This window comes from Rissa tridactyla, chromosome 1 (genome assembly GCF_028500815.1).
Source record: "Rissa tridactyla isolate bRisTri1 chromosome 1, bRisTri1.patW.cur.20221130, whole genome shotgun sequence".
In the NCBI taxonomy this organism is placed as follows: Eukaryota; Metazoa; Chordata; class Aves; order Charadriiformes; family Laridae; genus Rissa; species Rissa tridactyla.
Genome location: NC_071466.1, coordinates 183,344,862 through 183,366,841, shown reverse-complemented (window position 1 = coordinate 183,366,841; position 21,980 = coordinate 183,344,862). Strand labels below are relative to the sequence as shown.

General features: G+C 38.4%; 1 protein-coding gene across 3 annotated transcripts in view; it reads right to left on the bottom strand.

Moving 5' to 3' along the window:
• TAFA2 (TAFA chemokine like family member 2) overlaps positions 1-21,980 on the bottom strand; it is a 194,875-nt gene that overhangs the window by 55,367 nt on the left and 117,528 nt on the right. The window lies entirely within an intron of this gene.

Here is a 21,980-nt window from a genome sequence, read left to right as displayed (position 1 = left end):
CATGACTTATTTCTCAGTAACCTCCTCCAAAGACAAAATACCCCTCCACCTGCCAAAAAGACAAGTTCAGGAACGTAGGCTCTAGTGCTTAAGGATTACAGTTGTGCAGAGAATGGCAAGAGGTATAATAATGAAACCTTCTCTCACTTTTCATTCTCTGTAGAAGAGCCCTAGGGAGCTGGCTAAGAAACAGCTCTGCACAATGGTCGTGTTTCTGCTGATAGGACAATAGGATGATGATGCCTATTCCAAATCACTTATACTAGTAAAGCTGCAAATTTAATCACTTGAACAAAATTATTGCTATTTTGTAATGCCTGGAACTAGAGTGCCTTTCTGAGCAGAAAAAACTGCATTGCTTCAGTGTGGTTGCGCATTTGTCTCCTACTCTGTTCGTAAGAAGCCCAAAGGAATTTAAAAGCATCTCTTTTGCTCTGCTTGTGTACAACACTATCTTGGGCAACAACAACCCTGTGAAAGGCAGACTGCTCTAATACAGAATTAACAGGTAGCCTGTTCAAAGCCCCAAATCTCTTCCCATTCCTTCAAAGCAATTCTTTTCCTCTGAGCAAATTGCTTTCTAACAGAACACTACATGCTGATAAGGCAACCCCCCACACACACCCCACAACTCCACTCGTGATTTCCAGACTTGTAACCACACCACTTCCCGCAAAACTGCCACTCTTGCTCTCCAGGAGATTGATGCGACCTTGTTAAGCACTGGTAAGTTTCCACACCAGGCTGTAAGTAACAAAACACTATGACTCAAATTAAGAACCCACTGAGGAGTGTACCAAACCCTTTTAAACCTGAATCCAGTGCAAACAGAACTCAGCGTCCTTTGACAGAAGTCACACATCTACAGTGTGTTTCCCAGAGGTTCAGATATCACATTTATCAGGGAAAAAGAGAGAGGAGTAAGCATGTGCTATATCTAGGATGGTGGATGTGCCCCTGAAAGCCTGACTGATTAATAACCGCAGCGGAGGTCACAGTGTGCTGTGAACCACACCAAGCTCTGCTTTCTTGCACTGATTCCAGTGCCTTTGGAGTGTAAACTGCATATTCATCATCAGCTCCAGGTTTATGAAGCACTCAAAGCTAAAGGGAAATACATTATTTGTCACTGTAAATAAAAACAAAAAAAAATGAAACTGGAATGCACATTCAGCATATGCTCTTTCACAGCTATCTCTGTGAGCAGAATAGTAATTAACTCTTTCACTCCTGGATTCTCTTACAGCACCTGTTACGATGCTGGTGCCAAGTCATGTCTCATTAAAATCAAATCTTTCTTCCTCACCTACCCAACACAGCTCAAAACCCAGTGGGACTTGCACCATTAAGCAAAGTACAATCTAATACAGTTGCCTCCTGTACTCTGCTGATGCCAGGTTCCCTCGCTGCGCTGCGAGGCTGGCAGCAAATGCACAGCAGAAAATGCAAATACCTAAGGAAAAACAGTAGCAGCAGGGGGAAAGAGAGAAAACCAACCTATCTGCCTGTGAACAGCAGCCCCTCAGGGTAGGTGGCAGAGTGAAGATACAAACCTCTGCCTACAGCCCAGCAGACCAAAGAGGAATAAGCCAGCACTGAATAGAGAAGAGACTGTTCTGCAAAGTAAAGGAAGGTTTTCAGCTTAGATGCAGAAAATATGGGCTCCTTGCCATTGCCAGATTTTCCAATCATGAGAAAAACAACACACGTTCTCTGTACTGCAAGCCTGTTACACTCTCGTGCATTGCTTATTTGTGGTATTCACCTTTGGAAGGACAAAAATCATAACTTTGTCTTTTAGCAGTCGCATAATAGGCACAATTCACAGGGAAGTCAGGGTAAGTATCAGTTCTAGTTTGGGACTAAGAGTTCAGAGGCCATCACCAAAGTACAGAAAAAAAATCTCAGCAATTAAAGCATTCACAACACACGGCAGCTCAAATAAAAAGTTGGAAGGTGATGTTAAGTTGCAAACTAATTATGCAGTATAACACTAGACCTGCAGTTGTGTGCGTTGGCCACTAACAACGGTCAGCCCAAGGACAGACGAGTGGCTGCATAAGCGCAAGCAAGGTAGGAAGCACTCTGCTGCCAGCGCTGCTGGTCCACACACAGAAGCCACCCTGGAACAACAGAGACCTGGAAATAAAAAAATAAAGCGTTTCTTGTCCAAGAAACTCGGGGGGCTGGGATGGATGCATCTCATCAGCAAAGCAGGCAAACAGCTAGATAACAAGGAAAGGCCATGAGATATGCTCAGTGTCTGAGTGCGTGTGTTATCACCTGGGCTCAGAACGTGTGATGCTGGGTATTTTTTGTGGATTTGCAAAGCAAATGACAGAGCACTGAGAAGACACTGGAACTAGACAGGATTTGACCTAAGCTCTGAAACATAACTATTAGCCTCCTGCAACCCCGACCCATGTCAAGTAAGTGCATCCAGGAAATAAAATTCCGTCCATTACTGTACTGTTATTACACTAACATAACAGGCTGTGTTAAATAGAACAAATGAGCTCTGAAATGAGGTCTGCTTTTCCTAGAGGTGACGCAGAGCTCCACAGACAAACTATAGCCATTAAACTGAATGGTTTTCTCTGCAAGACATTTTCCTCTTCTATTTACCTTTCTTTCTGCAGAACCTCTCCCTTGCTGTGATCCTTACAGCCTTCAGTAACGCCACGTAAACCAAACGTGATCAAAACTGAGAACAGCCATGCTATAGGAGATGTCTACATTTGAAAAACAATTTTACACAAAAATACAAACGGTATGTGTAACAAAAATTTCCCTCAGTTTCTAACCCAAACACATTGGAAATAAAACCAAAGAATTCTCAGAACTGTCACACAAAAGAGAAAATGAAAGGCTGCCATGTTTCAGTTCATTTTTCAATGTCTTAGAGGCAAGGAAAAAGAAAGATAGCTCCCTTTGTGGTTCCAGGGACACATTCAAAATAAAACAAAAGGATGTCACCCACATAATTCAAACAGGCAGTGGCTGAGTGTGAGATGACTCTGCCATGACGAGCTCTTTGCTAATCATAATACAATGAATAAATTCATACGATTTGTTACTTTTGCTCCCTAAGATTCCTTTCCCCTAAAGCATGCTCCATGAGACCATCACCAGTCCGGTATCATGGACTCAAGGATAGACTGTTTTGGTGATTGATGACAAAAATAGCTTAAAAATTGCAGGATGTTTTCCCAGGGTGAAAAAACATCTGATGCTGCAGAGAAGCCTCACAGATTGCTGTGTCAGCAGAAATCCTTCTCCCCGGCCTCCGTGGCTCATCAGAAGCAAACTGTGAATACACTAGTAGGATGCACGAGCTCTCCTCATCGGTGCTGCATCTCACTCTCAGCCCCCTCCCAACAGCAGATTGCCCAACTATTGCCCAACAGTGGCCCAACTATTCGGTTTTACTGAAACTGCCATGTGCAGATGCGTATTTTCAATTTCACTGCAGCAATGTGGCATCCTTAAGTTTTTGAGTTTCTACTTTCTTCCTTCTTTGCTTCTGGGCTTGAGATCAGCCACCTTTCCAACAGTTCAGAATTAGAGAAGAATCACATGGGAATTGCCTTACATTGTACAGCCAGTGCTAAATTGCCTTGCTTTCCTATTTTAAGTGAAGTGTAACCTCATGTAATCTTTATTGTTGAGGAGAAAAAAAAAATGTAAGGAAATAATAGCTTTCATTCTTCCCTTAAGAGCTCATACACAAATAAAATTCTCATCTGTTTCCTAGGAGTGACAGCGTTTTTCTTTGTTGCTCCTTTTCTTTCTTTTCTTTACAAACATCAGCTTCTGTGAAACTGTTCAAAATTCATTCGTTCCTGCTTTACATATGTAGAAACTTTCAGTGTCAGTAAGATCCATTTGTCTTCTACAAAGACACACACCCTGTGAATGCAAGTGTTCATAAAGAGAAGAGAAAGCCTATTTCTCTACTCAGTCCTGATGAAATGTTTAAGAGACAAAAACCTGATAGAAAATTATTCCCACATTCTCTTCGTTTTCTTTTTACGACGAACATTTTATTTGCTACTTCAGAGAAACCCTAAACCAGTAGTAGAAATCACTTCTGACCCCAAGTCTCTTGTACAGAAATAATGCAGCCATTTAAATTATGTTCCATACTTTCTTGAATCTTACATTATTTATTAGTTGTGTTAGCTTCTACATCCCACGCAATGCAGGTATTTGCAGTTTTATTTAGCCTTTCCTGTGTAAGCTAATGCAGATTTAAAAATGCCCCTCTGGTGGATAAGGTCACTTTGCAAAAGTAACACCGATGTGACCCCTGTGCGTTTGCATATATATAAATTCCCTCTATGACATTCCTGTCATGTTTGCTCAGTGAACAAGCAATTTGCCTCTCTCATTACTGCAGGTACAAGGTAGCTTGTGAAAATCAATCTTCTTTCTGCTTCATACATCACAGCCTGTAATAGACACAAAGTGCATTCTGATTCTGGAATGAAGCTGGGGGAGAAACACAGACCTGTTCCCATAAGCGACTTTCTTTGATCTAGGTGGGCAAGGAAAGAAAGAGAGCGGGCATTTAGCCTCGCAAAGCATGCAGGGCTTACGTAGGAGTCACAGGGGAAACCTCCATATGTCAAGCAAAAGGGGTGGGGTTTGTTGGGTTTTTTTTCAAAAAGTAGTCGTTTACCGGTGTGGATCTTTTAATAGTAGCCCTAGAGAGCTTAGCGCCGCTATTGAGAAATATTCGGAAATAGTTAAAGCACTGTTGGCAGAGCAATACCGCAAGGTTGTCGCTGTCACTCAGCTGAAGTGTACCAGTGGAAGCAGACGGAACAATTTTAGGCTTAATGCCGTAAGGAGGGCTTCTGAAAGGCTACTGTGCAAAGACTTAAGACACTGAGGCAAATGAATTCTTCTTCCCAAAAGTACTTATGCATATGATTGATGTGCATGCCCATATTTGTCTTTTATTTAAACCATTGTGACTTAAGCACATACTTAAACTGGAGCACTTACTTTCCCCAACAGAAATGTATGTATACAACACGAGTTCTTGAAAAACGAATAATAAGTGAGCTTTTATAAGAAGAGACAGTTTCAAGAAAAAAAATATCTCAAGTATCTGAAAAATAAAAAGTTATGGAAGATACAAAAATATGCAAGAAACCAAAAAACATTTTTCTTTACATACTGCAATTAGTTTCCCAGTAGCGGGAAGCTGGAGACAGTGGCAAATACAGGTAATTACATTTGCCTGCTGTATCTCATAGCACTTGGATGTGAAATTTACATATATATTATTGTTTCCAAAATCTGATAAGCAGAGATGCTTGAATTACCAGAGGTATAAAATGCTTTAGCCACCTAGCTGCATGCCACCTCACAGCTAGAAACCCTGAGAGATTATGGGGAAAACTTTTTTCTTCCAAAAGGGTATGGATGGTTGCGATGATAACGACTTGAAAACTCAGATGATACTGATGAATGGCCTTCCCTCTAAACTGCCATCAATGTTAATCTCCCCTGCTTCCAGATTAGCACTAGTTCTTTGCAGACACAGTTGATTGTAATTTTCACCTTCATTAATTTTCAGATGCCACACCTAACTGAAAGCAATAAAGAAAGCAAAGAAAGAGTAAACAAGATACACACTGTTCTCCGAGCCAGCCTCAACTCAAACAATACAAAGATGTATTTAACTGTGTATATATTAAATTTCTTTCTTGGTCATTTCATCAGAAACAGCAAAAGAGTGTTCACCTGATGAACATTGATGCTACACAGAAAGAAAATGTCATGAATTTTTGTGGGATTAGATTCTGTACCTCTATATATTTATGTACCTATATATATATATAAAAATATATATATATTAAAAATATATATATTTATATATATAAAAAACTGATACTAATAATCTAGCATTAGACCTGCATATCCCATTCATTGTGGTTTTAAGTGCTAACATAAAACATTACAGAATATTTAAACATCCAAGATATTCTAATATCTTTAATCTGCCCAATGATGTCCTACACCCTTGTGAAATAAGCTCTCACAGTTAAGTGTTCAGTATTAGAAGGTACTTAGGCTCCAATTCACATAATTTTCTCAGATATTATTATACCACTTTAAACGCTTTCCCAGTTTCGGTGCTTAAGGGAGCTTTAAGTTGTAGGGGGGAACTATCTATTCACTTAATCATCACGGCAGTAGTATTTGCTTATATCTTACATGTGATCCTCTTGCAGATGGTTATTTAAATTTTCTGTATTCACATCTCACTAACCAATCAAAACTTTAACTGGAAAAAAAAGGATAACGGTTCAGTGGGCTTTGAACAAAATGTCTCACTGAGACCTGAATCACTAGGTATACTGTGATTTCATAAAGGCCACTGCAGTGGCAGAGATAAGCCTCCAAATCTACCAAGGCAGAGGAAGCATCAAATATCAGTGGAGAATGGCAACTGAAGTGCTCATATTTAAAAGCAAGGACGAAAATGATCTGGGCAAGCATAAGCCTATTAGTCTGACCTCTTGAGTTTGCAAGAGCTTAGAATAGGCTTTGAAGAAAAAGATAAATTAAAGACAGAGAAGTAAATAGAACATAGGATAAAATGTAGCAGTGTTACCAAGGGTAGATTGTGCCAGACTAACTTGACAGCTTTTTTGATAAGATAACTGATTTTCCAGACAAAGAAATGAAGTAGATATAATTTGTCTGGATTTAGATAAAGCATTTACTGCAGTGTCACTCCGGAACTTACACATTAAGCCAGAGAATCTGTGGATTACCACAAGAATTGAAAGGTGGATCCAGGTGCGATAACAGCGAGTATTACTGAAAGGGAGTACCAGGGATTAATAGCAGTTCTGCTGCAAGTTGGGAATTTATCATTTGAAACAACACATGTAAAAAACAACTACTGTATTTCAGTTGATGACTCAGAGTACACCAGCATCAATATGACATGAGATGGCTGTAAAAAGGCAAATCCTATAAATTACTAAATGATATATTTCTAATAAAGACACAGAAGGATGAGTATGCATTTTCTTAAAGTATCACTCAGAATAATCCACACAATTCTGGCCAAACATCTTCACGAAAGAAAAACTGAACTCACAAAACATATGGGGACAGTCTTCCTTGATGGTCATAGGAATGAAGACCCTACCACAGCAGGTGCTTGAAAGAGCTTGGCTTGTGGAGCAAAGCAAAGGAGCAAAGCAAAGCATAAAGGGAAACAGAGACTGAGGAAAGGAAATAAACACAGGGAGGGCAAGAAACATACCCATAAAAAATGGATTAGATGGTATCTTGCCAGCACACAGGATCAAGACACTCAGCTTCGTGATTCAGAAAGTCTCTTCCAGCCTTCTCTCTACATCAATATCATGATCCCTTTTTGTACATTAGTACAGGAAGTCAGGTGCTATTTTTTTCACAAAGAAAACAATAAGCAAATTTGTTCCAAGTGCGTTAGTGTAGTGGTTTTTTTCTGAGTCATTTCACTCTTCTCAAAAAGACAAAAGTCACAGCATCTCTCTGTGATATCCTATGTGAAAAAAACTGACGGTCCTCACTAATGACCTGAACCCACGTTGGGTTCCATACAAAAATTGGCCATGCTGATGAACATCTGATTAAGATTAATATTCCTCCTTATTTTTCAACATCTTCAAGGCATAATTAACATCTCTGTCTCATATATTCGATGATTCTATAATATTTAAGATGACCCAAACAGTCACAGTACTGTATTGGTGGACCATTCAGTATTAAAATTGCTTTTTGAGTAACTTAATTGACTCGAAGTCATACTATTGAACATGGCTAACCGTTCCATGATTGACAGTCCCTCACTTTCTTTAGAACTCACTCTCTTTTCTATCACTCTTGCTTTAAATTGAAAACCTTCCTATTGCTTTTTACCTATTCCTATTGTTTTTAACATTGCCATCATGGAAACATACAACTGGCAAGCATCACAACTGTCAAGATAAGAAGGAGTTTTGTTTTCCTCAAGAGTCCAAATGTAAAGAACAAAAACTATATACTTTCAAAAATTAATTAAGCATTTTAAAATAAAAACAGACTAAACAATACCATTAGAAGTATTTTAAGAGTGTGAATACATGCATTTAAAAAATTCTGTTATTATTAAATCCTTTCAAAGTGACTATCATCTTAAACATAATGTCTTTCAAGCAATACTGGAGGACTACTACTGGGCTTCTTAGCTGTATGTAAGAATATGGTTGTATTACGCGACCTTGACAGACCTGAAATTTAGTATGTTCACAGGAACCATTCAGATTCTACTGCATGACTTCCCTACTGAAGGATAAATTTTGTTTTTCCAAAGAATTCTCCTGGAAAAAGACACTGTGACAGACCTCCGCAGATGAACAGGGAAGTAAGACTCAGACTAAGTCCCCCCCTGCTATTTTTATGACAATTGTATCTGTCAATAGGCAAAGTAGCGCTTCTGACAAATAATAGGTAGGTCTGAGCCCAATCTATGTTTTATTGTCTGACTCCTACACATTTTAGGCCACACTTGAAAGCAAGGGTTCAAGCGTAAATAAAAAATGACAAGTTGCTCAAATCACAGAAAAATATAAAGCTTGCTTGTGCAATGACCAAAATAGCTCTAAGAGCTGACATAACACACTAGGAAGATAGCAGAGTTGTCAACTGGGAGTAAACCTAGTTGAAACCTAGTAATGAAACACATTCCTCCACTCTTTTAGTGTTAAGTCCTAACACATGCTCATTCATCTCAGCCCCCACAGGCATCACTCCCAACGTTAGACCAGGCTCTTCCAAATATGAATCTGGTATATAATCCGAATCTCTATCCCTGAGCTAATGCATAGGAAAGGACTTCTTTCACTCTGAGCAATGCTAAGGAAAGGAAGCCAGGCCGCACAACCAACCTTCCGCTACCAGCTGGGAAGTAGAACACAAAATCCAGCAGCTAATCCAGAGCCTTGTACTCAGCAGAGCTATGCCCACATAGGCACACAGGGAAAATCTGAATTTTCAGCTTACTCATTAACAGCGGTTTTTCTGCCTATGCACAGGGTTTTATCAAATATTGGTGGCTTTTAGGCCCTGGCATGCGATCTAATCTGTCACATATACTATAATAACTAATGCTGTCTTGAGAAACATGCTATATGCCACACAATTTTGAAGTCTCCTCTCAGTCTCTATTTCCTCATCAGTGTTCTGAAACAGTAAGAAATCATTAATAACCACGTCATACTGGAAAAACAATGAAGAGTATTCCTGTGATGGCTTGCTAGGAATGGATTCAAGTCAGGTCAGGATTTGCTTGATGACGGCTGAAATATCTAAATGGCATCCAGTCTTCCTTGAAAAACTAAATCAATTTCCCAGCCCCTTTCCAAACACCCTCTTTTGAAGTGTAAGAGCAGCTATATAAGAGCCATATTGACCATACAATCCTGAGTTTCATCCAAGTGAATGTACCTCCAGAAACAAAGCACTTACTTTGGCATGTACCGTGCCAGCCTTACAATGGCATTTTAAGATGGCCAGGAGCTCATTAAATAGCCAGTCATAACCTGCAGTTCCTACAAGTTTATACCCAGCTTCCTGCTGCATGTTATGGAGCTTGGCATTTACAGGTAGAGCACAACAGGAGGGTAAATGACATAACAAACGAATAAATAGTGTCCTGCTCATCTAGCACCCGGAATCAGAGACTCTTATGAGGTGCAGTTTTGTTAGCATTACAGTTTGGAGCTGCACTTCACTTTACAAACAAATTTTCAAGTTGTCTCCATTTACTATGATCTGGATCACATCAGGGACTGATTCTGGAGGACATGAAATTAATCCATTTTAGCTGAAAATATAGCAGAAGATGAGCCTGAGGGTGGATCTAATGTACTCCAACAGTTTAAGGGTGTTCAGTTCAGGGGACAAGAGACAGTCAAAACCAATCTCCTTCTCCATTAAATGAACATAATGTGGACATTGTGCCCTCAGCAACAACAGTTTGGGTCTACAAAATCACTTCTGTAGGGGTAAACTATTTGCTAATATAGATGCAGCCCTATAATCTTGTGAGGAAGGAGGTAATTATCATCATTATTTTAAACTTAGGTAAGATGCCCTTTTGATTGTCATTAATCTGAAAAGCATTTTCAGACCCTCAGCAAACCTCAACGGCATGTTGAAAGGGACCTGTCACTCAGAAAGCCCTCAAACAAGTTCTGATCTGCATTTTAGGGCCATTATTCCTACCGTGACACCACAGCAAAGGGAAGGACAGCTTGTGTGCCAAAATCAGGGAACAGCTACCTGCAGTACATCCCCCTAATTTAGAGCACGGAGTACAGAATAAATGACTTCAAATTACTCAGTGAATTGTTCCTTTTTGTGAAACAGCAAATCCCTTGTCTTTCAATGCAGAAAATTAAAGACAAGAGCTTTGCTGTCTTTTTTCACATTGAGTACTGCCTAATTTACCAGCAACTCTACTGTCGAAGGAAAGTACAACTTATTGTAAAACTGTCAAAGTGGATGCTTTACTGGCTCCATACCAGCCGTTCTCAGGTATTGGATTATTGACAGTTTTTCCCTGAGTCTGGTAGCCAAGCTACCAATAACCGGTTGCGTAGGTTGACCCTTTTAGTTGAACAACAGAAAACAACAGGCCTAAAGAGAAAGCCTAGGAAATTACTGACTGGAGGTGGGACAGGCCCTGACCCGCGAGGACCTGCCCTGCCCAGCCCATGGGGAATGAGGACCCCCTACATCCTCTGGCCCAGGGGGAAGGTACTGGGTTCCTGTTGCCCCGGCAGCAGGACTTGAGTTAAAAACCGAGCCCAAGTACATTTTGGTGGATTTTATCCAAAAAAATAAAGGGCATATTCATAATTAATTAAAATTCTTTTATTCCAGCCTAGCAATGTAAAGTATCCTTAAATTAGAAGTTTATTAGAGTAAATTAAGTCTGACTCAAGATGCTTTTTGTTCCCTAATACAGATTTGGCCGAGAAAATCTTCAAATGTTACCATATTTACAACAGGATTAACTGTTTCTAACAAACTCTGCATTTGCATTTTTATGCATGCTCAGTGGAACAAAAAAATTATTTACTTTAATTTGTATTTCATTTTATTAAAGAGGGTTATATTGTTATACTTCTGTAACAATTGCATTAACAGCACCAGTATTAGACACAAGGATGTTCAGCATTCCATGCATTTTGTTTCAAAAGAAGGGGTTACAGCCACTGTCTGTAGTATTTATGATAGAGAGCTTTTTTATTATTATTATTCATTTTATAATAATTAATTGGAACTGTCTAGGAAGTAAGCCAAGTAATGCCTGTTCTGCTGTAAGTAACAATCTAAATTTGGTAACATACAAGAGCCCTACCGTCCACTACAGTTCTTCTACTGCTGTCTAATAAAGCATGTGTCCATGCTTTCCATGTGTCTCCCATACTAAGAGAGCATTATTCTCTAAACATGCAAGACTTGAAAACAGTCTTTAGATAAGAATGAGAATTAGCTAGTACAACATAGGAAGAGCCATAAGTAAAAGACAGCAGAAAATTACCCAAACTTCTAAAGACAAATAAATGGTGAGATAGAAAGGTTTAGAATGTTGTTTCTGTAAAATCATGATTTAATTTTCATAAGGGATCCTTATAATTTACTAGAGCACAGGTATAATACTGTACATATATTACTTACTAAGAAAAAAATGGTATAATAATATTTCCATACCATTTCAGTCACAATTACAGATGTTGAACTGACATCACCATCAAAGGAAAAGATTATGTGCTTGCCAGACTTGCAGGAAACTATGCGTATGACACTGAGACCAGCGGTTCATTACATGTTGTTATAATTTTGGAAAATCACCACAGATTTCATAACTTGAAGAGAAACAATGCGCAGTCTAAGCCAACATTTGTATTTCCTTCTGCACCAGTTAGAATTCTATCTTAACAGCTATCATCTGCCTTGCATTTTCCACAATCCTTGCCAGTAAAAGGTGAAAACTGTTCATATGACACTGATCCAGTAAAGGATGCTTGCTCTTTTTTTTATTCCTTCTTGCATAATTTGCAGTTGTGTTTGCTACCAATGGGCCTCCATTTCAGTACCCTATTGCACAGTGAAGCAAGCACAGCTCCCCCGGTGTTTTCTTGGTATTTGATGTTTCTCTGAAAGCTTCCAGAGTTCAATAATTAGATAAGAACTGCAATTTTAATTATCCTTTGCAGTTGCAGAGAAAATGTGGTTTCTGAAGGCAGTAAAACAAAAGGATCCATTTTCATTTATTAAAGCCTTGAGAACTTGAGAAAGATGAGCCTAAATTTCTGGACAATCGGATTTGGCAAGTATTGCCAGATTTTTGGTTTGGAAATAACCAGTGGAGGTTATGTATTTATTTTATGCTTCTTTTTTCAAATTATCTACAGATGCTGTATGGAAATTTATTCTGAATAGCTACATTAACTTTGATAAATTCACTTACATCATTGTTGTTCGTGTCTAATTAATATAAATGCCCAACTGGGAATATAAAGAATTTGCATAAAACAAGTCACAAATTCTGGAAAGGGGAATTTTCTCCTCATTTCCCTATGTAAGTTTTGAAATTTCACAGAGAAAAATGAAATTGAGATTTCAAGGTCAAGACGGGTTAGGCCACAAGTGCTGCCTAATGCTGCCTAAACTAATTGGCCTAATTTAGGCCAATGCTGCCTAAACTATGTAAATTACTTACTGCAGAAATACGTATCTTTAATAAAAAGCCATTAAGATAAATGGAATAATCAAGATAAAAGAAAATAAAAGTCCATTAAATGAGACTGCTTCTTTCAATTTCTTTTTCTTTTTAATAGATGACAGTAGGTTCCCCTTCCTTTTTTTGCTGGTACCACAGCAATGCATATTTTGTTTTCACTGTCAAACCCAAACTCTGCTAAGACTCTGTCTCCTGTGAATGGCAGGAATGAAGTTGAATTCTCATTAACATATCTCTGGAAACAAAAAGAAGAGCCATGAATTTTCTAAGTTATTGTTTTAGGTATTTTCAGTGGTAGCTGGGTTGCTCTTCTCTATCCAGTCTAAGATGTTGCATTTGCTGGTGGCAATTCAAGCTTCTTCAGTAAAACAAGGAGGACCAAAATCTGGTCAAAAGAAATTAAGTGTCTAAAGGACACTTCTTTGCACACTAAATGAGATCAGTAACATTTTCCAATCCTGTGTTTTCATTGTACTTCACCTAAAATAAAACAGAGCTGATGAACCTAAGTTGTACGCCGTGACCTGAAAGTTTACCAGTCATCTCAAACTATTCATCATCTGTTAACTGCAAGATGTGCAAAGCATATACAAGAACAAATGATGAAATGCAGTGGGAAAGCAACTCACCCAAAATGTATTGCTCCAATAAATATAAAATACTATATATTTGTCGTGTACTGTCAGCCAAATTAAGCTTATCAAATACCAGTTCTTTGTTCAGCTATAATGAAGACCTTTTACGTAAGGCAAAAGATAAATGGGACATTTCTCATGACTGCTGTAATTCAGAAATACTCATCTGTGGGCAGTATGGGAAGGAGCCTCCACACCAAAAAAAGTTCTTCTCTGAGAATCAGTATATTTATTTTTTTTCTATTTTGAACCATTCCTCTAAACATGATAGTTGTGAAATACTATTTAAAAATAAAAATGCTATGCAAATACTATGTTTTATTATTGTTGCCTTCTAGCTTGTATGATGCCAATACATAGACATACATTAATGATTTGAAAAGTATGAGATCAAAATAAAGATGACCCCACATTAAGACTTGGGAAGAGAGTGGCACAGTGTTTTAGCAAAGTTCAAATCCAGAAGATAATTTTATTCCAAATTAACTTAAAAAACATCCTAACTCTTATTTTCAGCTTGTGAAATTCATTAAAAGAGGGACGAGAATTTATTTCTTTATAACAGGAGAAAAGTTCTGTAGCTTCCTTGCTGAGAAAATGCAGTTTCACTGATTAAAAATTATGCAGACGTTTGCACTGAGGTCACCTAGATAGCTCTGATGAAGAAAAAAATAAATCAAACTAAATAAAGAAAATGACAGGGCAAAACAGAAGTTTTAATTTAATAATACTGCATAGGTCATTCATCCAGCATATGGAAAATCCACGTTCAGGTCCTTGAAGGTAGCTGAAGGAATATGAACCTTCATCTTCCAGAAAAATATCCCAATGAGTATGCAGTAGTGTACGGTACTCACAGATTCTTATGTTGCCCCTACAAACTTCATTATTCATTGCAACATCAAAAAAATGTATTTCACCTCCTAGGTGAATGTCCCACCCACCAGACTGCAGTCATTCCCTGAATAATTATGTTTGATACAAAACAGAAAAAGCATCAAGGGATAATCTTTGGGGCAAGCCATTCACACCTTCACTGCACGATCAAATTTCTCAAGGTAAGAAGAGAGATCTAAATACAGGTAACCTATATCTTAAAGGAATTTTGTACAGAAGTAGCTGTTTCTCCTCATTTTTGAGGACCAAGACTAGGTCTTTGTTTTGCTATTTTATACTGTGTGTAAAAGAAATAAGTTTTCTTTTAATCAAATATTTTGCTCAATGCAAACACAAAATGCATCAAAACCCCCAAAAAAGGTATTTCAGCAACAGCAAAACAGAAAAACACTTTCATTTATGTTTTATCAAATGAAAATCTGATGAAAATCAAATTATATCTGGAGATCTTGAGCTTCCACAGAACCTCACCTTTTCTGCCCTTTCTTCTGTATATATCTACATCTACATAGCCCTGGATGTGTAGTGGTCACTGCCTCCACAAGCACATTATCCTTTAGATTCTGGCAACTGGAGACAGAATATTCCCACAAGGCACAATGATTGTTCAGTCCCATGGAAACAGTATAATGCAGATAGGGAAAAAAAGTGCAAATCAGAGGGTAAAATGGAAGCACAGGGAACAGCCTTAACGGGGCAATACAACTGTTGAGGCAAACAACCTGAAACTGTTTCAGTATTTCCACATCTTATTTTAATCCTATTGCATCTAAATCCTTGATTCTGAAAACTATCTAAATACAAAACATTAAGCTCTTATAACCCCAAAACTAGTATTTTTCAATGCAGGTGAAATTAATCTTTAAGGCTATTTATGAAAACCGCGTTATTTGAAATCTACACAGACAAAGTGCTTATAAAATATTGTCACAGGAACTTAGTTTCAGTTAACTTGGAGTCGTATGTGAATGTCCTGACATACTGCAGAATATGGCTTCTACATAGTGGAATAAGTGAGTTTTAGAAATAAAACATGGGTTTATTTCACGTTCAGCTTTTGGTCATAATCTGTTCTTGAATTATAGTAGTTTTGTAAGATCTCTGGTTGAAGGAGTTCCGATTTGAGAAGATGATTAAATATTCATCAGAATAGACAGAAAAGACCTGTATTCCACAGAAAACTGAATGATTTGGTGAGGCAGCCATCGCAATAAAGAGTCATTCCTTGATTCAAAGTCTATTTAATATATATGTAGTGTGCTAGCTCCATGAGAACATACTACGGGAGACTTAACGGAGAAGACTCTCTGCGCCAAAGGTTACGACACTGACCTCAGGTAAAAGACTCATCTCAAATCTGCCTTGTGGAAGGTAGAAGTGAAAACTATATGCTTCAGTCATTAGGATAATGACATAATCATGGAAAACTGAACTCAAATCCCTTCAAGTAGGAGAGGAAAATGGTCCTGCATAATTGGAGAAAAACCCTAATCCGCATGGTCCAACCAGGGAGCTTTATGATGAATGACTTGCAGGATTCTTTATCTGTCCTACTTTTATCCATCTTACTTCCTTTTCTCAGCATTTCTGGTGAGCAACCTACTGTCTACAGTTAACCATAGCTATGGCCATTGTATCTGAGCATGTGTGAAGGAAGACGTGAAACATACCCACACTATGCAAGCACTAGATTGTGCTGAAAGAAGTCACTACATGAATGCAACCTCTTGGAAGGAGACCCAAAGATTAGGATCTAGCTGCTAATTTTTGACCAATCTACCTCAAACAGTGGACAACATCCTATACATGTGAATCTAGTTCCTGTAAAATCCCATAGGCAATTTCCCCTATCACAGAATTCTAGAGTACCTGTAGAATTATGAATTAGTTGGCTACAGCTAAAGTAAATTTTGGAGATACCATTTAAAAGTCAGTACACGGCACGCTCCAAATACTAAGAAAAGTTGTTTCAGCTACACAGTAAAAAAGAAAGTGTGAAAAATGTCCCTTAACTACATGTTCAATAATGCATGCCAAAAAATCAAAGTATCAAAAAGATTAGAAATTATTCAAATTGACATTCCCAGAAGTACTATTTTTCTATCAATAGAAGAATCAGTAGAAAGCAACTGCCTACCTCACAGTTCATCAGAAAAAGAATCACCTAGCTATATTTCATCAAAAAAGACACCACACCAAAATGCCATTATAATCCAAGAATCAAGGAAATAATTCATCTCTCTATTTATGAGCCTATGATGTAGCTGGTATGCTGTGCAATGCTGATTTAAAATCTACTCAATGTCTTCTAACTCTGATTCTTGAAAAATATTCAGTGTGATTACAAAAAGTATTTAAGTTTATAATGGCCATTATATTAAAAAAGTGAGAGAAACAACTTTAAAACTCACCGTATTTCTTATCCCTTTAGCATTTTTTCCAGTAGCACGAGAGGAAAGATCCGTGCTTATTTTTTTTTAAATAAAGGCTTTCCAGAAGTGATCAAAGGTGAGCCAAGTGTTTAGACTTACTAAAAAGAAATCTGAGCCATGCATACCTACCTGCCCTCTTAAATGTACCCACTACTTCAGTACAATTCAGAATGGCTCAGAATTTATGAATATCATAAGCAGGAAAGAGTAGAACATTGATCCTCCTTCCACCATAATAACTACCAGGGTGTACAGGGCATGGAGCAAATGAGACTTTCCTTCATGGACTTAAAGAGTTCTCATTAACCAGGTATTATGTTCGTATCAGTTGACATCTGGTAATATAAACCTCTGATGACCACGCCATGCAGTATTCTGGTATCCCTCATGTTAAAGTTTTAACTGCATACGTAGCCTTCATCTGGCAGGCAAAATTTAATTTTCACAATTTGAAGAAAAGAACATTCAATCCCACGGTCCCTTATTTCTCCATGATAATACATAAGTGCTGTCAATATGCTTTAAATAAATCTGAACATTTCAACTTTTCTGCAAATACCTTGACCTGATTTTACTTTTAAATTTTATTCTGTACATCCACTGAGCAAGGAGAGGATATTTATGATGAATCCTTGAATGTGCCGTAACAGTTGATACATATGTTTATCATTTCTCGGAAAGTCCGTCTAGATATTTTGTAGATAGTGGTTTGACTTGGGGAAACTGAATCACTGCTTTTGATTGTGCCGTTGAGTGGCGGAATAGTATTAACAAAAACTGAAAACATACCCAATGACTACAAGCCTGTCACCTTTTTGTGACAATTTTCAACACTTCATGAGATGAGAGAAAAATTACTGTCCAGAAGGCTGCATAGAATCTACATGGGCAGACACACACTGAAGGTTCGAAATAAGCACCCAGACATTACTCGCAAGTTTATTCCCCTGGAAGCAGCTTTTTTATTAAGGATTGTTAAAGATTTAGTTGAGCTTCCTGGCTGTGACTTCCTTTGCATGGTATATCAAACAACATGGAAGCAGTCACTTTTGAAATAGTTAAATTTTCAGGGTGTCTTCACTAAAGTAGACAGATGCCATGTTTGTAAATATGCGATTAGATGTATTTATAAGACATTTGGCTCAGCTAAACTGAAGAGCTAACTACAGAGTAATCCCTAAAACACTGAAGAAATCATCTCTAAGTAAGAAATGAGATCTGTTGCTGATTGTGGGTGACAAAAAAAAATCTGAATCCAATGAGACAACGCAGATAATCTCTAAAACACAAGAGATATTATCAGGGGACTTTTTCATGTCAGTAGCTGACACACTTGACCATGATGTGGAACAACATTTTGACTGCAAAGATTGGCACCCTCTCCCAGCAAAGTCAAGGACAGAGATTTGAGCTCAGTGTCACATCAGAATTTGTTAACTCAGAGGGAAGGCAGAACTGTAACCGCAAACCCATCCAGCACTCCAGAGACTGTAGAAGTATATTTCAAGGGCTGAACATCCAGAAGAAAATCTGAGTTTAACAACATATTCCTGCACCTCCTTCCCCAAGGGACATAAGACTATGAGGGTCACACCACCAAAAAGGATCCACAGCTTAGAACTAGCAACACCACCTTCAAGCAGACTGGTTCAAGACACTTAAGGACATGTCACCAAGTTGAGGTACGTACAAGTAACCTTTGCCCTATTAATCACAGCAATTTAAACATCATCCAGGAAAGAAAAGTTTGGAAGGAGCATTTGGAAACAGTCTGCCAAGCACACTGCTGGGAAGGTAGCTGCAGCCTCAGCCATTCCACACCCTGGTCTGCTCTTAGCATATAGCCAACATAGTTTTAGCCATATAAACTGGGATTAACCTGTTCTAGTTAAAGCATTTTAAAGATTAGGTATCTAAATGTCTCCATTTCTCTTATAGTTGATGGAGGGGAAAAGACAGATTCAGGAGCTGGTTCTCAGCAGCTTAACACAGGTATCCAAAGGCTGCTGAATCATCCCTACAATTGCAAGTTTCTCTCCTCTCATTATAAAGGGAGGTAGAGATACTGTAGACAGACACATCTGCCTTGTAGAAGTCTAGTGCAGTAAGCCCACTCATGGAGTCCTTTACTTACCGAGCAAGAGTATATTAAACAGCTGCAATCTCCTCCTTTCACACGATTATGACAACTACCTCCTCCTGCTAAGAGCAGCAGCAATGAACTGCACACCTATGCCAGCTACTGAGATGTATTTGTTTGAGAGGATAATGTTCACTGCATTCTTCCTCTGCCATGCACAGAGTTCTTCACTGAAATTATTCTTGATGGAATACTCCTAGACACCGACTCTGGAAATTGAATAACCCACTGAGATTTAGAGGTGAGTCTATTCCCCAACGCTATTTTCCAGAATATCTGATGTCCTGACATATCCTTAAAAGGCATTCTATGTTTGCTAGCTTTCCTTTAAGGAGCAGAAATGACGGTTCACTCAGTGAAAACTGTGATTTCATTATTCCAAGAGCTGGAGCACTAAGTCTACCATCTCTCTGTGTAGATCTCAATCTGTGTAAGATCAGAGAGCTGCTGAAATTTCTGCAGTTTTTGCTGTCCTCTCTTTAGAGCCAGAAAAACACAGTCTAAATAAAACAGCACATAATATATAGTCTTTACATATTTTACAGCCTTTTAAGGACTTCAAATAAGAAATTTGCTTTTCTAATCGGAACTTAACTCCCATTGCTTTAAAATTCCTCACTAAAAATCTATTTGAATGAGGGTGGTTTATGAGTATCAAGAGTTTTGTTTTTACCTGGTAGCCAGATGGCTGCTCTTTGTCTGAGGTTTTGGTGTTATTTAGTTGGATTTTAGTTTTTGTTCTTAATAGGTATGGCAAACATTTTATTCTGCTACAACTACATTTTAGCATATTTAATTGCCAAGTTCACAAGAAACTGACCCACTGCTTTTCCCAAGCAGATGGTGGAAGTTGTTTTTAAAACTGTAGTGAGACTTCTCTTCCAAAATGCTTGCATAGCTTTATGAAGTCTAATCGCTGTTCAGTATACACGTAGAAGATCGGCTTATAAGCATGCATATGCACTTAGGGGCTAAATAGGCAAAGTGTTGAGCGCTCTAGCCTAGAACTCTGCACTGGGATGACTTTTTGTATCCAAAACTCAGCACATGTTCCAGTATCTGTGGAAGTGGGACTACAGCTTCAGTTTCTGGGAGGCATGAGGTCTTAATAAACAGTGGTGTCCATTTTGGACTTTATTATTTACCCTTTGATTATACATATCTTCTCTTTCTAGTTTTAAATATGAATAATTTACAGCAATACAAGTTGGAAAGGTATACAATAAAAGCTCACTTTTAAATTAATTCTACTTTAACTGCCAAGCTAAATCTATGGGTGCTGCAAAACGAAGAGTAACCTAAAACAACAGTGTAAAAAATAAAGAATTTACATAAACTTATTTTTTGTAGCTTGGCAAATAAGAAATATGAAAAAGCACATTAGATGACATAAATCAGAAATGTAGGTCCAAATATCTCCCAGCACTCTCTGAAGATCAAATCTGGATCTGAACCCAAACACTATGCCTTGCCAACAATTACAATTAACAACTGTAAAGTAATATTCTAGTATAACTTCACAGAATCACAGAATCATAGAATGGCTTAGGCTGGAAGGGACCTTAAAGATCACCTAGTTCCAACCCCCCTGCCATGGGCAGGGACACCTCCCACTAGACCAGGCTGCTCAAAGCCCCATCCAGCCTGGCCTTGAGCACTTCCAGGGATGAGGCATCCACAGCTTCTCTGGGCAACCTGTTCCAGTGCCTCACCACCCTCATAGTGAAAAATTTCTTCCTAATATCTAATCTAAATCTGCCCTCTTCCAGTTTGAAGACATTACCCCTTGTCATATCACTACATGCCCTTGTAAAACGTCCCTCCCCAGCTTTCTTGTCAGCCCCCTTCAGATACTGGAAAGCTGCTATAAGGTCTCCCCAGAGACTTCTCTTCTCCAGGCTGAACAACCCCAACTCTCTGAGCCTGTCTTCATAGACAGGCTATGTCTTGTGTGCAAATGAAAAAATAAAAGTCAGTAGAACTACCTTTTGCCAAGAATACAGCTTAGGGACATGATTTGGAGCAGCCTGCCTGCCCTGCCCTGATCTCAGAGCTCTTTCTCCCAGCAAAGCAAGCTCCTGCCACCCCACCGAGGCATGGCAGCCCGCAGCCAAGGCTACATCAGCAGCTACAGCTCCCGAGGTATGCTCTGCTGGAAAAGAATTGCTAGAAGGAAAGTGCCCTGGCAGCAGCCTCCTAAACCTCCCCTTACCTCGAGGGACCTGGCCCACATATTTTATAAGAGGAAGTATTAAATACAATTGTTTCACATAAATATAATGCTGTTCACACTGAAGTCTTACATAAATGTCCACTGGTTTTTAACAAATCACTCTTATTTTCAGTGAGTTTGCAATATTTTTGAGACTGTCAATCCACGGCTTTTGCACCGCGTTTAGCACAGTACTAACTCTAACAGCTGATGCCCAGACAAATAAACAAGAGCTATAACAAACGGCATCCAAGTAACACGTAATCCTACCCACAACTGAACCATCAAATTAGCAGGTCACTGGTATTAATCGGGGTCTTTGAATATTGCAAAATGTTACTCATTTGTACAGTGAAAGTCTGATTCTTTGCATAGTTACACAAAGACTAGGAGAGAATAAATATAATGGATTAATGAATAATATGAGAGAATGAATAGTACGCATTATTCTATGGGAAGACAATGATGTGCCATTAAATAGATCGGCTATTATGCTTCCTAAATTTCAATAATGTAGTTAAGAAAGAGCAAAAAGAAAGAGTGAAAGAAATGTAATGTTGATATTAAAAAAGCGTGTCTAAGGACCTTGTGTGTATACTCCTTCACAATTTAATCTGATTAACAGAAAGTAATAATTTTCTGCTCAGCGCTACTTGTGGGGAAAAAAGAAGTTTTCGTCTTATGTAAGATTTTGTATAAAATGCTTTTCAGCCTCAAGATAGCTAACAAGTTAGTTATTAGAGAGCCTGCATAATTTTATGACACAAAGTAGGGCTTATCACACATTTCACATCTAGACTGTATTGTAAAAAAATGGTATCCAGTCATTGCTGGGTTTGACTGACTGGAACTAAACATG